An 18,706-nucleotide genomic window follows, 5' to 3' on the forward strand; every position below is an offset into this window, starting at 1 on the left:
GGCATGAACAGAGTGGTACAGGAATGTCCCTGGGGGTTTATGTTTTTTCTGAGGGAGAGCCTTAAGCAAAGCCATTTAACTTGTCAGGGTATTGATAAACATGAACTTCCAAACACAGAAGTTACATTCCGAGCCGTGGGGTCATTCGGGCAATTCTGGAACGTAAAAACAACCCAAAATTGCGACCTTTTTCAGGTCATAATGACAGCTCCACTTTCTGTGACAATGGCTGAAGCATATCTCACACCGTTAGTGGCCTCTGCAAGGTTCACTTGGGGCCATTTGAGAATGGACATACTTAACTGTCAACCGCCATAAATACAATTAAAAAAACAGCCCTTCAAAAACCTATAAAACATAAAACACAGTCTACTGAAAAAAACTCAATAATAAAATAATTTCTCTTACATTAAGTCAAAGCTCCAGATGTACTAATCATATGAGCAAGCAGCTCTATTGCTCAATTGCTAGCCAACTCCACCCAGAGCACCATATAGGTCCCCTAACTTCAACTAAGTGCACAACAAGAATGAACACTTTGTGCATTGAGAATCGTATGGCACAGCATTTGCAGTTATCATGCTAACCCCAAAGACAGCTTCTTGGAACCCCCTTTCTTCTTCTTGTAGCAATTGTTTTGGCAAAATGTGTGGCTTATACCACCAAAAAGCGGCAAAACCAAAAATTAACATTTTGCCTGCTCAAGTGTTTGGCTACTACGAGTTTACCCCAGATTGTCATGTTTCCAGTATAGATGCTTACCCACACAACCACATAATAGTATAATTAAAGCACACATCTCATATTTGGATGTTGTTGTCCATGGAATATTTCATTATATATTGTTTGGTTTAAAAGGTGGGCACCTTTATACTTAGCCAGCATAGTTATTGAAAATTCTCCCCTCTGCTTATTTTTCCGGGTTGGTCATTTGTCTTGTGAAGTTTCTTCTAAGGGGAAAGGATATATTTACTAAATGTGTATATTTAACTTTAAGACATGTTCACTTACTGTGCATATCTTAATGGGTGCTAGATTTTGATTTTCACTACGGGGGCAGAGGAGCCCCCAGTGAGGGATGCAAGGGAGCTGTACCCATCCCCAGGTCGCAACAGCACATTTTACAGCAGGAATAGGAAGAAAAGCCACATGATTTACAGGAAGGTCTAAACATAGAACATCTCAGCAAGAGTCACCTAACATGCTGAGTTTGTCTTTGCAGCATTCTGCTATAGGATGCCCTGCCCAACCCCTCCAATCAACGGTCAGGTAGTCCATCAATGAGTCTCCAACCCATTTTGAAGTGAGCAGCACGTCCTCATTTTGCCAGATGCATGCTAACAAATCCAAGCCTGAACCCAGCATGAGAGGAGACAGAAACCCTGTCATAAGCAGTGATTTGAATGGGCATGGCAAGGATAATGGGTGAAACTACACCCTCTGTTTCCCCATACTCGGCGCCCATGCATATATCATTTAGGCCTCCTTCTGCTCCCACCCTCACCCGCATGCTTTTCCTGTTTTGACTTGAGCTCTGTTAATTCTGTTAACATTTTCAAGATCTGCAAAATTGCTTACTTCCATGCCTCAAAACCTCCCAGCTGAATATGCGCTTATCGCACTATGAAGCAATCGTGCAGTAGACGCAGCCTGCCCTGTCTGCCCCATGGCCAATCCTTACTGTGACATGACATCCTTGGAACCCGCTTGGAGTTTATTTCTTTTGACAGCCAAAATAATCCTTATCTATGGCTTCTGGAATAAAAGCATATTACTAGTTCGGACAATATGGCCAAATGTTTACACAATAAAAATAAAAAAAATTGGGAAACGCCTGCAAAAACAGCAGTTAACTTGAGTACGCAAAACACAATCCCCATATTTTTGCAATGCTTTCACAGATGGTGTTTTCAAACAAAAGTTTCCAAAAGACATTTTGCAAACAATATTTCTACCAATTACATCTGGGAGGAGATGTGTTCAAATGCCTGAATTGCACACTGGCCTCTAATCCCTACTTCGCCACTTTACCAAAGTGTGTGCTCCCGGCCAAATCCTTTTATCTCACTATGCCTTATCAGCCAAAATTAAAAGTGTATATCGGGTATTCGGCACACGCTGCTGTCTGCTACTTCAACAACAAAAAAGCGCCACTCCTGATATTCCCACATTGGCAGATATTAAAACTGTTAATTCTTATACTAGGCATCGCAGTCAGTTTATCTCCTGCCTTGCCGATGGCGATGTGTTTTTAATTTAACTTCCAATGATACCTTGGTGTATTATAGACGTGTTCTGTAATATAATGTTCTGTAATATCACTGTCACTATTTACAGAAATAAGGGGGAGCCCTAGGCACCTTTTGTCGCCCAGAGACCCCAAATCCTATGGCCGGCCCTGATCAGGTTTTAATTCAAGGTACATGAACTAATGAATGTTTTTACGTTTTCTTCTGTAATACAATGTTTTACTGTACTATTGTATGTTGCTGTAAGACATTGTCGAATAAAGCGCTTTGATTAATTACTATGCTGAGCACCAGCAAAGGCAACCTGTCATGTGCACACTCTAAAATATATTTTTTAAAGTCTAATAACGCGACAGCTGGAAGCAGAGGCAGCCTGTAACGTGCCCACGGCGAAGCCCGTTTTTAATGCCACGAATTTAAGAAATGTGTTGCTGTGCATTAACACTGCCAACATGGAGCCAGATGCTCGCCCCACCCCCACAACAGAAAAGATTCAAAAGCACCGTCCCAGATTTACTGCAACAATGCTTCTAGGTGTAGCTAATCCAGTGGGATTTATACAGCTTCTTCCAGGGCTTTAAGTGGGGTAAGAAATCGAGGGTGGGGGGCCCTCATTTGGGGCGTGGCTTGTGGGAGGGGCGTGGCCTAAAAAGTACGCAAATCGTAGGGTATACACACACATATATATAAATGCTATATATTTGTGTGCGTACCTTACTATGGTTTGTGTACTATGCAAGCCATCTTTTCTAAACATAGAAATATGTAACTTATTTCTACGTTTATAAAAGATGGCTTGCACAGTACACAAACCATAGTAAGGCACGCACAGTACACAAACCATAGTAAGGCACGCACACAAATATATAGCATTTATATATATGTGTGTGTATACCCTACGGTTTGACTAGTTTTCAGGCCATCTTTTTTAAACATTTCGGGTTTATAGAAGATGGCTTTGAAAGTACACAATTCAAGCCATCTTTTATAAAGCTTTGGCTACGGACAAAATTGTCCGTCGGCAAAGCTTTATAAAAGATGGCTTGAAATGTGTACTTTCAAAGCCATCTTTCATAAACCTCGAAAAATGTTGAGGAATCCCCAGGTTCGCCGAGGGTTAAAGGCGACCTGGGGAAACAAAGGGACAGTAACTCCCTCTGGTGAACTCTCGCGCAGGGGGTCACCAGACGCAGTTACTATGACTGACGGAAGTGGCAGCCAGTCACAGCGTCGCTGTGGCTGCCTGCCACTTCTGTCAGCATGCATGACTTCATTGCAGGCGCATATCCCGTATAATGCATCCCGCGATTCCCGCAAATGTTGCGGTAGGACGGGGGCCCCGGCAGGGCCCCGGCTCAGTCCCACTTTTTGGAGATTGCCGGGGCCCGGCCCCAGCAGGCCCCGGCCCACTTTAAGCACTGACTTCTTCCCTCATGGCCTTCCTCACTTCTTTGCATTTGTTCAACGTCATTTATTGCCGTATGGTATTCTCAATGATCATGCTGCCTTGCTTCTCAGTGGCTGGTTACTTTTCAGTCGTGCATTTTCTCGCGGGTGACCAGTTGTTGCCCAACTGTCCTCTCCAGCAGGATGTGCAACACTATCTCTGTGCCAACCACCTACGGGCACTTATTCTGTATGACGAACAGTGTCTCCCAGGGCAACTGTTACATGTAGTTCAGCCACACACTGTGTTATAGTACGACCATGAATTCCGGCCCCCCTGTATCCTGTTACACTTTCCTAGCGCCCATGTATTATTGCACCCAGTGTTCGAAGTCAGTGGGAACGGTTGGAGGCAGAGATCCACTGCTTTTTGTTTACTAATAACAGTTCCACCATTTTTTGCAACCATTTTCACCATCCCAGAACAGTTCTTTGTGAAGTTAAAGCACATTTCTCCACTTTACCACCCAATAGCAGTTACTGAAATTTGTTTCACCTCAATTGGCTGTCAAGCAGCATGGCTGCAATCCTTGAAAAAGGTGTTGCACGTCACTCCCTGACTGTGTCACAGTTCCACTACTTATTTTGGAACAATTCTACCACTGATTGCACCTGATATTGTCAAAGAGCCACACCACTACTCAAGTCAGTTAATACCCCGCTACAGTTATACCCTCTCGAAAATATGCGGCCTTCCAGTCAGTATTAACTCTCCTGCATCCCGCAGCCCCACTTCTCGGGGTTGGACCACACCCGCTCACCTCTCTCTTGCCGCTCCTCCGGGAAGCCTGGCTCAGGGCTGAAGGTGGCCACGTTCAGAGCGTCGGGCTCCGGGTAGCCCAAGCACCATTGGGCAGGGTGGGTAACCATGGTGCCAGATGACAGGCAACTAACATCCTTACAGTGGGAGGTCACCTCCTGGCAGCCTCCCATAACCCGGAAACAAACCTGAGCCAGCAGGCAGTCCCTCCTTCCACCAAAGAGGATTGTGTGGGATAGAGCGGACTGCAGGGAATCTATAGGATGACCGCAGCTCTGCCTGCCTTTGTAGAATAGTGTAAATCTGCAATACAACCGAACACAATAGCGAATATATTTAACTATTGCAACATGAATAAATCAGCGATTTTGACAAAGAGGGTTTGTCGGCTCTTTCATAAACCCAAAACCCATGGAAAAAAGACATCAGACAGACACATGCAACAAAAGAAATAAAATAAAAGCAGTGGCGAGTCCGCCTCCGTCTTAGATCACTCTGTACCTTCAGCAAAAGTCACACAGACACGTGACATGTGAGAGTACTCCTAATTTGGAGAAAATACATTAAACAGGCCACAATTGGATTACATCTGCAAAGTACAACAAAAATGAACACTTTGTGCATTTAGAATTGTTTGGCACAGCATTTCCAGTTGTCATGACAACCCCAAAGGCTGCTTGGTGGAACACCTTTCTTCTTTTTATTTGCACTAAACCTGTAAACTAACTCTTTTTAAAATTGTACAATGTTCATTTCTAATTATCAGTTCCAGTATATACGGTAATCATAACAATAAAAACAATGTTACACTTGCCCTGAGCAAGTCCAAGAATAACCATATTAATTATTTTCTGAAATTGTCAGTGGAGGCTTTGAGGCTGGAGTAAGGTCTCCAGTCACTCGTGTCCTTATGGAAAATAGCAGCCTACACATTTTGGGTTGATATCAAATTCAATTGGGGTTCAACCGAATCTTTGCTATACAGCACACAGGCCCATAGTGACCACTTTAAAAGAAACGTATGGTTTAGGGAACTGGAATTGATGGTGGGAAGTCATTGGCCCTCATTACAACACCGGCGGTAACCAATGGCGCTATTAGCACCATGGTATTGTAACGAGTCCGCCAATGGTAAATCGGGAAATACCGCCCCATTCCAAGGTTGGCGGGGCGGTAATTCCCCATTTACCATTGGCCCTTCCCCATTCCCATTTTTGCCCCATAGGGCTCAATGGGACTGGGGAAGGCGGTAATTTCGGTACCGCAAATTGCAGTACCGTAATTACCTCGAAAGTCCCTTTGCGGGTCCCTACTTTAACGGCTGGTTCAAACCAGCCGTTAAGGTCGGGAGCTGCAAAGGGACCTCTTAATCAGGCGTTAAGGGTTTAACGGCCCGACACCTTTTACAGCGACGTTAACCCCTTAATACCAGGGTCCTAATGAGGGCCATTGTCAGGATTATAATCTATCCTGTTTAGGATACTTGATATTTCCTTATTATTTAGCAACCTGGGCTACAAATTGCGTATGTCACGGCGCATCCCGTAGGAGTAGGTTGTCGTAAATGTGCAAATATGCTGCTTATGCACATCAGTGTTCATTGGGGGCTTCCCGAGGAAATATCTTGTTATGCACTTTATTTTGTACCTACGGTTTCACTTGCTTCCGGTGTTAGCAAATACAGGAGCGTTGAGAGGAATGAACAGGGAGGATCGCATTTGTCGCCTCTGTGCTACACAAGTTTAAGCAGCCCGCCATGTATTGACCAATTGTGAGGCCATTCGTGCCCTCTATTGAAAAGGATACGCAAAACCGGTCAGCTATGGCTCTGACCAGTTCTGGAGAACTCTACATTGTACAGAGTCCTCTGTTATTTCGGCGTCTGCCTTTCACGTTAGGCTAAAGATACACTCTTTGCATACATATTTTAAATGGCTATTTTATGCTGTGATTTACTTGTCAACTACGCTGTAATGGCTATCAATGAAATGGTGCTTGTTCTTTTTAAAACACATATGGAATGATAAGTTTGTTTTTTAGTAATAAGGTTTTAGACTTGTTTGTACACTTGTGTGTATTGTACTTATATAACTGTGAGTAGTGTGAGCTGAATGCCTCCTGTATGCACTTAATTAAATAAAAGAAGGAAAAAAAAGTTAACATTCCAAGATCGCCAGTCTGGTGCAATCATTTTGTATTCCTTCAGTATACCCAACGGAGAAAGGAAAACGGGGAAAAATGTCAGCAGTCAGGATTCCACAAGATCAAAGATCATTTGAGGGACCATAACAGTGGCCATAGAACTTAATATTTGACAACTGTGTCTGTGATAAGATGGTTGTATGCTTGGATCACTAAGTACATAATACCCATGAGACTTGGTGCTCATTTGAGTTTTCACAACCCTCTCCTCAATATTAAAAGGTTTTTAAAAGTGAACCAAATATACTGATTCCGACAACTTCCGGATTTTAATCTGAGGATAGATTGTCTGTGGCATCAGTTACTCCACTTAGGTCCACCATCTGGCCGTAAAGTGTCCTCAAATAGAATGTTAGCCAGGGTCTTAGGATAAGGATGGCTCTGCACATGGTCACACAAGTCAGAGTTTGCTTTCTCCAAAATATTAAAATCTACTGATTGTTGTTTTCCTTATGTATCGTAAAAAATGTCCGTCTTTTTCTTGCAAAAAACCTCTTCTATACCTCAAATGGTGTCAGTATGTAAACCTAAAGCAGGAACTACTCTAGTGACAATTGCTAAGCACACTTCAGTGCTCCCCAGAGTGTGTCTCTGAAGATGCCCCCCTTTCCTAAGCCAGGGGTCTTCAAAAGTCCAAATCCAAATCCAGCCCATGTCTTCAGAGGATCCACACATAGGACAGTGGTGCCCGGTGAATCTAAATGAGAGTTGCATTTTCATATTCAATGCTTATCCTGAAAACCGGATGTGGTGTCGCTCTCAAGGACCAGTGTTGAAGACTCCTGCACTAAAAGATCCATGATAAATAGTGTGACAAATTGCTCAATTGATCCAATGACACATGTTGATATGTTTTACGGTTTTATTGTAGACAATGTATATATGCATGATTATTGGACTTTCCAGACTACGGGTGGTCCCTACACTTTCTCAACCTTAAAGAGGATCCACCCTCCCTAGCCGAGGATCTCTATTCCAACACAACATTTCCACCAGATTGTTGACTACATACTGGATATCCCTACTATGCAGTTGTATCCCTCATCCAAGGGGCCTTTAAGGCCATGGCATTATCTAACTCACTTGCTAAGGCCAGGCACTCCCTGTGGGACCTAATGGGGTAGTCTGGCTGTTGCATCAGTTCTCTCCTGACAGCCAATATTCAGCTTCTCCTCACTCGCCTGTATCCTTGTTTCTCTCACAACCCCTTTTCTTCTTGTGCTCTCTCCCTCACGCACACAAGGACATACTCCAGTTGTTTGTTACCCATAATGTCAGAAACAATGTACTTCCCCAGTACAAAAACATGACCAGACTAGCTGCAAACATGTAGGCCAGTATGCCCACATAAGAAAACTCATCCTGCTGGCTTTGTTAACAAGTCCATACTGGTTTCACCAATGTAGGCCAGTATGGCTGCATAAAACATTCATCATGTTGGCTTTGCCCATAATGCTAGTAAAACATACCATGCCACTGTAACAAAACATCGATACTGACTGCACCAATACTTTTCAAGTATGATTCGCCGACAATGCAAGTAAAACATGTCCTACCACTATTAGAAAATGTCCATGCTGGCTGCCCCAGTATATCCTTCCATGTAAGAATACTCATCAAGTTATCTTTGCCCCTTAATGTGAGTAAAACAAGCCATGCCACTCTAAGAACATGTCCATACTGGCTGCTACAAAATAGGCCAGTTTTCCACATAAGAATATGTATCATTTTCTCTTTGCCCATATTGATATTGATAGTGTATTTGTATCGCGCCTGTACACATGTGTTGCAAAGTGCGACGAGGCAAGGGAGGGGAACAAGGGAGAACAAAAACAACGATCTTACAAGGAGAGGAGGAGAGAATGCTGAAGCAAAGAGGAAGGTCCTGCGGTGCTTCCGGAACCGGAGATGGTTCTCCTCAAGTTTCAGGGTGGCAGGGGCTCTATTCCAGAGCGAGACCCAGCCGAAGACAGAGATCTACCACCAGCACATTTCTTGGAGAAACTACTGACCCTGTGGGAGTTGGAGGCAAAGGAGCAAAGAGCTATTTGTGGAGGGAGAGTTGAAGGTATTTTGGACCCAGGCCCCAGAAAGCCTTGTGAACAATGCAAATGGTCTTGAATTTAATCCTTGCAGCCACTGGGAGCCAATGAAGAGATTTCAGGGCTGGAGAGATGCGATCCCAGGGCTTGAGTCCCAGGACAAGTCTCGCAGTCCTGTTCTGGATGAGTTGCAAAGGGCAGAGAGTCGAAGCAGGTAGATTTAGAAAGAGGCTGTTGCAGTAATCCAGCCTAGAGAGAATTAGGGCTCGAGATACAGTGAGCTTCAGGGGGAAGGAGAGGAATGACCGAATACCTATGAGAGTTGCAGTTGGAAATTTGACTTTTTAGAGACATCAGAGATGTGGCCAGAAAAGGAAATCGTGGAGTCGAAGATGGCCCTGCGGTTCTTAGCCTCGCAGGTGGGGGGTAGACGGAGGTCCGAGGGAGGCCAGCCAGAGAGAGACAGCAAATGAGTGTGAGGGTGTGCCGATGAGGAGGAATTCCATCTTACTGCCATTGAGGCAGAGATCGTTTGTGGTACACCACTCCAGAATAGCAGACAGGCAATCAGAGAAGAGCGATGGAGAAGAGGTGGCCGAGGGAAGCCTGAAAATGAGTTGAGTATCATCCGCATAGCACTGAAAATTGGAGCAGAAAGAGGCAATGTGATGGGCGAGAGTTGCCAGGTATTGGTTGAAAAGCCAGGGAGAGAGGTTAGACCCCTCGGGGACACTGCAGGTAGAGAGGAAGATTGAGGAAAGGAAGGACCCAAGTTGGACCTGCGACGGTCGATCAGAGAGGAAAGAAGTTAGACAGGCCAGACCCTGATCAGTGATAACCGGGTTGTCACGAAGACGGTTGAGCAGGATGGTGTGGTTGACCATGTCGAAGGTAAAAGATAGATCGAGTAGTATGAAGACAGAAGGGATGTTGGAGTCAAGGTTGAAGAGTAGGTCTTCACGGATGTCCAGGAGAGCAGTTTCCATGCTTCTGGAAGCTCTAAAGCAAGTTGATGATCTTGGAGACAACCAACAGAATCGAAGTGGAGGTTAAGCTGCTAGATGGCCAGCTTTTCCAAGAGATTGCCCAGGAAAGGTGTGATGGAGATCGGGCGATAATTTGCCGGGCAAGAATGGTCAGCTGTGGGTTTCTTAAGAAGGGGGTGCACAAGAGAGTGCTTCAGAGGGGAGGGGAAGACTCCCGCGGTGAAGGAGAGGTTGCAGAAGTCAGCCAGGGCAGGAGCAAGGGTGTCAATGTGGTCCTTGATGGTTTTGGAAGAACGGGGAAGAACCTGTTTTGACAAGACTTTCATAGATCAGACTTTGTCTGGAAACCTCGTCAGGGGAGAAAAGAAGAAAGAAAGAGAAAGAGGTAGGGGGGTGGCTGCAGGAGGGCCAGAGCCCATAATACCAGTAATACATGCTATGCCACCGAAAGAAAGTGTTCATGCTGTTTGCCCAAGTTTCGTTCAGTGCCCCCCTCACCACCACATAACAGCATCCATTAAGTTGGATTTTCCCATAATGCCTGTATAACAAGCAATTCCACCTTAAAACAATGTATGTACATGCAACTCCAAAGTTCTTCTTCGCACCCCCTTCCCACCTCCCTCCTAGCCTCACTTCCCATCCCACATATTCATACATGCAGTCATGCACCCATACAACATACACACTTCTCTCTAATTCGGGCGCGCACGCATTCACAATGTTCACACTGCCATCTCTCATTCACATATGCACATATTCACACCCTTACGCAACATTCACACTGCACTTTTCCACAGACACAACCCCTTACTTGAATACATGTATACATAAGTGATTTTAGTTCTTACGTGCTGCCACCAGCTACAGGCTCGACACCGCCTTCTCAGCTGCTGCAGGCCCTCTAGCTAATGTGCACCATTTAGACAGGAAACAGGAAGCCGGGTGAGGACATATAACTTTTCAAGCTCCCATTCCACAACTAAAGTCACTTAAAATGGATAACTATTTCAACTTTGTATCAATTTACACAAGAAGAAATGTTTTGTGCTCTTTATTTGTTCATAATTAAATGACAAATAGTGTATGCATCATTTTTTAAATGTTAATTACAAATGCAATTACCCCTTTTGTTGGATCCGCCATTAATAAAAACACTGTCTCTCCCAGACTTTGGATATTATATTTACCAAACCGGCACAGCAAAACACCCCACACGTGGAGACTAATTGTGTGCAAACTAGTATCAAATGCTATACAGCCTCCTTTTCCCCAACCCACAGTTTGCAAATTCAGTCTGAGGATGGAACATTCTCCCACTCCAAAATACTCTACCTTTTAGACTGAGAATTCTTGAAAATTCACCAGAAATCCCAATTGGTTCAAAATATTTCACACCATGTGGCTATTAACCAGTCATCAAGATACAGATGTATCTATAGCCTTCTGGTGAAGGACTGACATGACTAGCTTGGTAGGACTATGAAAATCCTTGGTGGGGATCTCTGGGAAAAAGAAAGGACTGTGTACTGGAAGTACCTCCGTAGAAGCCCGAATTAGGGATATTTCTGGAGCGATTTCTTGATTGGGATGTCATAGTAAGTGTTTTGGAGATCAAGTAATGTCTGGTATAACCTTGCTGTAATATGGCAATTTTTTTCTAAATTGACCCCTTTAGAAAATGGGCTTTTGGAATCCAGGTGTTCAAGGCCTTAAATTTCAGAGCCAGATGTTATCCTTATTTCCTTCTCACTTTGCGCCTGCCTCCAAATCCTTCTTATGTAGGGCCTCATCATGGGTTGGGTGGACAGGTAGAAATGCAGTGGTAACGCTATTACCGCCGAATTACTGCTCCGCCCAACCCCGAGTTTGGGTGGACAGTTGGGAGATTCAACTCCAGCTTTGACTTTCTGCCCATTTTTTAACTTTTATCGTGGCGCAATTTGCGCTGCGGTAAATACGCCGAGAATTCCCCACAGAGTCCTATGGACTCTGAATAAAATGGGGATTTACAGCCTTGCTGTAATTCGGGATCCGGCGCTAATAGCGCCAGACCGAGTTGCAGTAACGTTATTTACCGCTGGGATACTGCCCAACTTGTGATGACCCCATACTATTTCCTCTACCATCCTTTCCTGGAGTCTACCTTCTTCAGAATCTTTCTGATAGACAATTCCATTGCATACCCCTGTGTGACTATTGTTGTTACCCATGGGTACGTGACTACACTCCTCCATGCTTGACAAAAAACCTCAGTCTTTCACCCACCGGCTGAACCCGGTGATAGTCAGGACTGCTGTTTTTTGCTGGTGTCGCTAGATAACCAGAAGGCTTGTTTCCACGAAAGTCTGGCTTAGGTCTTGATAAACCTTTGAAAATGTTCTGAAGAATCTGGTCAGGTGTGGCTTTTTGTAAAGCTATGAATATGTCCTGCCATCAAACGACTTCCTGGCTATTGCATCTAGCTCTGGCCTGAAAAGCATGGTTCCAAGGAATGGTATATGCTGTATAATATTCTTTTGGTTAGCGTCATCTTTCCAAACACTGAAATATACAGGAGGTTGTGATGGTGCCCATTGCAGTGTCTGACATCATCTGTATCAGATGCTCAATGTGCAGAGCAGTGTTGCAGTGCTGGCGTTTGTTTCCTTTTCCTCTTCCGCGACCCTATACATGTCCTGCAAGTCCTGAATCAGGGCCTGGGCTGTAAACACTTGATAAATAGCTTAACTTAAGGATAGATTGTTTCCTGCTTAACCCTTGTGGTGCACAGTCCACCTTGCAGGCTGTGGGATCTCACTGTACCATTTCCTCCAGGGCCATTTGAGGTTTGCCTACCAGGTTAGGGCTCAGTAAAGCCACCCTGACATGTTCTGGCACATCTGGCTGACCTCTTTTGATGAGGCAGTGCTTTGACATACACCTAGGAATCATCAGTGTCTCTAGGTCTTTTCACTCACTTGCAATGGTATCTTGTTTTGTTTTAATGATAGGTATCTACAAGGCTCCTAATGCATCATCGCTGCTTAAGACGTCTACCACTGCCTCTTGCGCTTTGTCCTTGGGTGGGAATTCCAGCATCTTTAACGAATGTTGCCTTTCAGCACCTGGGTCAGATCCTTTCCCTCTGTCTTTCCCTCTGTTTCTGCAATTGCCAAGTTCATTAGCTCTTTAAGCGCAGTACCAGATTTAAGTAGATAAAGTGAAGGCTCCCTTGGTCTCTTGCACTCTCTGTGGTGGTCTATGGATCACATCTCCACTTGATCGCTACCCCCAATATTTCATGAAGAGCTGTGCATTGGTGACCTCGTACAATCCTTCTTCCTTCTTGCAAGAGGGAGCTCTAGTTTCTATCCTCCTCCGCCTCTCATGGCGAGATTTACATTCATATTTTGTGATGGTTGTGTTTGCTTGCATCTCTTTAGGCCATATAGTAGCAGGTCTGGAGGTGCTGATGCCTTAACTAACAAGAAGTATCAGCACTGCCTGTACATACACACTAATGACCTTTCCTCCCAACGCCCAGTCAGATATGTTTGCTCGGTGAGAGATTGGGTTAAGACTTATTTTCTTACATGCTTTGTCCTTCTCGTCTATTTTCCCCCCCAACAGTAAATGTTGTTGTCATCACTGCTCGTCCCAAGAAGACTAGACTGTTGGTAGAGCAACAAGACCCACTTGCAGTGTCCCTCAGCACCTGCACCGTGTGCCATACCCTGGCGATCCGGTGTTAGGGAGAATTCTCATTTCTGTGCTAATTCCCTTCAACCTTAGAGACCTCCAGCTCTTTTTCTGGACTTTAGGACTTTTTCATTTTTACCCTGGAGTGAGTGAGACCTTTTTCTCACACTCTCATGTTTTTTTTTACCTGATTTGAATTATGTGTTTCCATTGTTTTTGGAGTTTGACAAACTCCATATGCATCTACTTTGTGTATGGTGACAGAATGCACCTTCAGTGCAGTGTGACAGAGAAAACCTTTAGATTTCTCCTAAGGTTTAAATACCTTTTTCTTGTGTGAACTACTGTTCCCAAGAATAGTAAAGTGAAATTGACTTTACTTACCTTTTGTCTTTGTAGGTCCAGCACACACCATATTATTTTGCTGGGGGGTAACCTAGTAGCCCCTTATCCTACATTCTCCTGTAGCATTTTTATATTACCCTCACAACTTTAAATGGCTGGTGGCAATGGTTTAATTTTCCGACCATTGTGCTTTTCTACCGCAGGCTGAATCCTCAGCTGCAGTATGGCACCCATGGGTTACCATTTTGGCAAAGCTGCCCTGGTCTTCATTTTTCACCATTTTCTGTTTTTGTGGTCTTTCTTGGGTTTTACTCTGTGTGTCGAGGCAGATTTGTGCCCTTTGTTCATTTTGCCTTTGGTGATATTCAGCGCTGAAGCCCGCCTCAGGCTCCACTGTGTCTGGAAAGGCAGGATGTGAGGGAGGTTCCCGAAACTCCGCTGTTCTTTGTCTCTACGAGTGCCTGAATGCAACCAGTCCTGATTGGCTTGCTAGCTGTCCTTTCAGGACAGCCATCCTGCTGTGTGATTGACAGCCTAAGCTGTGCTTGAATGGCGATGGTTTTGGGTCTAGAGGCACAGTCAACCACTGGGAGAAACACCGACGAAAAAACTGTGAACAAAGCTTGCAGCATCCTCCTGGATATTTGAATTGCCCAGTGAAGCCCTACTGCTGTGCTGAAACTCCTTTTTCAACTCGACAGAGAATCTCCGGAAGGGACGACTTCTTCCCTTGGGTAGTAAGACCAACTAACCCTGAGACGAACTCCACAGGACAACCTTCCCCGACTGGCTGTACTTCTCACTACTGCAAGGACCGAGTGCCAGGGGTCGAGGAATCCGTAGTCGAGTGCAACGTCTGAAATCCAGCGAGAATCTCCAGGAGTCTCCTAAGGACCCTGCAGAAGCAGGATAACCAGAGCTTGAGTCCCCTCACCAGAGTGCATGACCCAAGGAGTGAAGGAACCCCAACTGGTATCCAAGATCCATGATAGTGCTATATACCAAGCGCTGAAACCGAACAATATGCTGCTGAACCAAAAAGAGCCTGTAGCTGCCGACGACCTCCAAAGTGCCACCGCAGGAGCCCTCCAGAAGTCCTCCCTCCTGTCCCCATGACTGATGCTGAGGAACCCAGGGTCTGCATCACTGCAACAGGACAGAATCCAGCTGGACCACTCTTCTTCAAACCAGAGGTACTGTTTAGACTTGGGGTACTTACCTCATTGTATTTTAGCTGTGCTTTTCTCAGTGAGATTTGCAGTGACTTACCTTTAGGGTTGATTCCAACTCTGATTTTCACAGGCTTAACAGCTTGTGACCCTACAAATGTTTTTTTCTACAAACTCTCTAACTTTGTGCAAGACTTTGATTCTAAGAAGTGCCTCGGCTCCATAAATTAACTTTGGGTGTTCTGTCTCCCTGCAGACTCCTCTAGCCCATTGACTTTGATATTGTTTGTCTTTCATAGGTGGTAACTTGTTTTAGACTGTTATTGCTGTGAAATGCTTGTCTAGTCTAGATTTCATTGGAAGATTTAGTTGTCCTCACATATAATGAGAACCCTTTTTAACCTTTTTACTTCCTTAAACCTTTCCTTTCTGCAACCTCAGAATCTGCCAAGTATAACTAGTGTGATACATAAATGCCATTAAAGTCCTTGTGATTGAAGTTACCTCAGGGTGTAGGAATTGTTTATGAAGCATATCCAAAGATTGTCCACTAACTTGTTCTGATTCTGAAAGGTCTGTTTAAAGTATATTTACATGGTTACATGAATTGCCTTTTTAAAGAATGCTTCTTTAAAACCTGATGTTAATTAAATAAATAATTACCTATTACTGAAACCTTGAGTCTTAGTGTTACTTGGTTATTTGTATTGACAAATGTCAGTGCTACAGCTCTACAGCTCACATGTACCCCTCTTTAGATAGGCCTGGCTGCTCAGTCACACTACCAACTTGTGTAGTGCAGACCTATACCAAAAGGTGTGTTACCTAATACCAAGCAGATAAGTGTTGTGTAGTCTGGCTGCATCAAATCTTACCTAACACCCTGGCAATGCAAAGCCCTGGCCAGGGCATCAACCGTGCTTCACCACCTTCTTGCGTGAAATTGTGGACCTAGTGTTTTCAAAAGAGAGGAGAAGGTCTCCATCAGCTGGCATCTTTGTCACAACACAAGCCCTGATGGTGGAGCGTTCCTTTCCCTGTGCAGCAAAAGAAAACAGGAATTGGAAGGGGCCAGTGGCTTTATTGTAGGTCCCTAGTGGGGGAGGAGCCATGGTGCAGCTACAGAGAAAGGAGGCAGAGACCAAGCAATCTTCAAGAAAGATTCATGACTGAGGAAGGGCATAAGGGAGGGTATTTTCTAGGAAATGTGGCATTTGTTAAAAGGCATTTGAATCGGTTTAATGGAAACACGTGCAAAAAATATTCCTGCATTTATGATTTGGCCAGCAATTCACCACATGGATCTGTTTTCATACAGTTATGTTTCTTCAATAGTATGGGCCTTGTACTTCTCTTTATCAGGCTTTAAAGGATCTAGAGACATCTGAAAAACATGTCATTTATTTCCAATGGTGCTCGCATAAGCTATAGAGCTCCCCCCACTTGATACAATTTGTGTTTTCTCTTCCTCTTGTAAGGATCTAAATACATTAAGGGGCTGATTCATGGAATTTGTGCACCGAAAAACTGGGATTTGTGCGCCATTCTGCCCGCAAATCCCCATTTGTTAAACAGAGAATTGCGGGCAGAATGGCGCACAAGTCCCGTTTTTCGGCGCAAATAATTCCATGAATCAGCCCCTAAATGTTTAAGCAGTTTCCTGCATGGTCAAGAAAGGTTGTTATCTAGTTAATTATATTTGTTTACATTCCACTTCAAAAGTCATTAGAAATGGTTTAAACTAAACATAAAACAAGATATAACTCCAATATAACCACCCCTTAAAATAATTTATGTTATGAACTATTATACTAAACATTAAAATCAATATATTCTGGAAGAGGTTTGGAATGTAGAACAGCGCGCTTACAATCCAACATTTTAAAACAAATTTATAAAGCACCCGAAGATTTCAAGAAATGTTATCCCTTCCTAGCTCTATAGATGCAGGTGGTGTAATAGAATGTATCTTTGGAAGATATTTATAAACTCCCCCAAATGGAATAACCCCACCTCATAATAATCTGGGCAAAATAAAAAGGCTGTCTTAATCTGAATCATGTGTTTAATAAAACAATTAAATCAATGAGTTAAAGGGAGTCCCTAACTTTCAGTCCTGGGGTAGAAATGCACAACATATCAAATAAATACATACAGGCAACTTGTCTACAGAAAGGAAAAACAACCTGCATGCTATTGTTTCACTGGTCGTTTAATTCCAGTTCATACAAACTACCATACATAGCAAAGTCAGATAATATACTCCACAATATAGAGTCATCATTTGACATAGATTTTTTGATTTGATTCAAAAAGATAAATCAGTTCTTAAAATAAAGTTTAAATCAAAACAGTTCACTTTGTTTTCTTTGCAACCATTGCAAAGCATTGGCATTAGGGAAAAATATTGATTCTAACATGTGATTCTCTTACTGAGCTAATTCAAATAATAACTAGGTTGAACACTAGCTTTGTGGTGCTGAAATCGTTGCAATTATCATTTTATTTAAATACTTGGTTTGAATAAATTCTGTTTCTTTAGGAAAATCGAGGACTGCAGTTTTTAAGTCTCATTATTCTCATGGAATCAGGGTCCCCTTCAACACACTCCAGTTCAATGGGTTTTGTTAAGAATAGATTTAAAGAATGTTCTTGCACATGGCTCACACCAATCACAAAGGCTTGTCTTTCGAGTTTTCAATTCGCGATGTCTAAGGCCTGGAGGGTCTCCAAATTGCTAGGGAAAAGCCTTATTATGGTGAAGCTACGTAGAGTTTTAATTTTGATTATCAATCACAAAGTACATATGCCTTGTAATATGTTCTTCCTTTCAGTGATATTATAGCCCATACACTGGGTTTCCCCAAAATACCTTTAATTTCTGTCTGAGATTTAATACATTCTTAGGACATTTGTCTAAATTCTCCAGGATCATTGTACTCTGTGGCGAACCAGAAAAGTACTCTGACTAATGTGTGTCATGTTAAGTAGAGGTTTATTTAAATAAAAAGAAAAGGCCTACCTAGCTCTACTGCTATGAGGGAAGTTCCCTGTCTAACAAACTAAAAAAGTATAGGTGCTCGTCAAAGTTCAAAGAAATAGACCTTAGTCAACATCCGATTAGAAAACTAGTCCCTACCACTTAACAAAAATATAGCAGAAAAAGGAGGCTGGAGCAATTGCCTATGTCTTTGGCTTCTGCCTGGCCCGATCACTTGGATCTCTTTTCAATAGGTTTTAAAGTTCTTCAAGGTCTTGTAACACAGGTCACAACCCCTCTGTAGGCTATCTGTGCCAAACCTTACTTCCATATGGTTCCGTCATTCTAAGAAGAAAAGGTTTTCATAATACAATTCCACCATTTCCGACCTGGCAATGTTCTTGTTTTGCACTTAAGGATTCTCTCTCTCTCTCTCTCTTTCTCTCTCTTTCTCTCTCTCTCTCTCTCTCTCTCTCTCTCTCTCTCTCTCTCTCATTCTCTCTCTCTCTCTCTCTCTCTCTCTCTTTCTCTCTCCTTTTTTGTTAGATATAGTTAGTGGTTCTTCTGTTTCCCAAGGCCCTCTGGCCCCCTGATATGCTTGCTTTAGCCCGACTTTCATAGGGTGTCTGCCCGCTCAAGGTATATTTGGCTCCCATAACCCTTTTGCCTTTCCGAGCCTCAACTTGTATTGTCTCTTGGTTTAGCAGGGCTCTCTAAAGCGTTCTGTCCCTCTGGTAGGCTTGCTTCCGCTCGATTTCGGTAGGGCATTTGCCCGCTTCGGCTTCTCAGGCTCCCATAACCTTGTTGGCTTTCCCAGCCTCAAATATCACTGTTCGCCCCTCTCAA

At 43.6% G+C, this 18,706-nt stretch overlaps 1 protein-coding gene across 1 annotated transcript in view; it reads left to right on the plus strand.

Moving 5' to 3' along the window:
* Positions 1 to 18,706, plus strand: part of CAPN9 (calpain 9) — a 267,256-nt gene that overhangs the window by 86,487 nt on the left and 162,063 nt on the right. The gene's annotated exons all lie outside the window — the stretch shown is intronic.

The sequence above is a fragment of the Ambystoma mexicanum genome, chromosome 4p (genome assembly GCF_040938575.1).
Source record: "Ambystoma mexicanum isolate Mex_15411 chromosome 4p, UKY_AmexF1_1, whole genome shotgun sequence".
Classification (NCBI taxonomy): Eukaryota; Metazoa; Chordata; class Amphibia; order Caudata; family Ambystomatidae; genus Ambystoma; species Ambystoma mexicanum.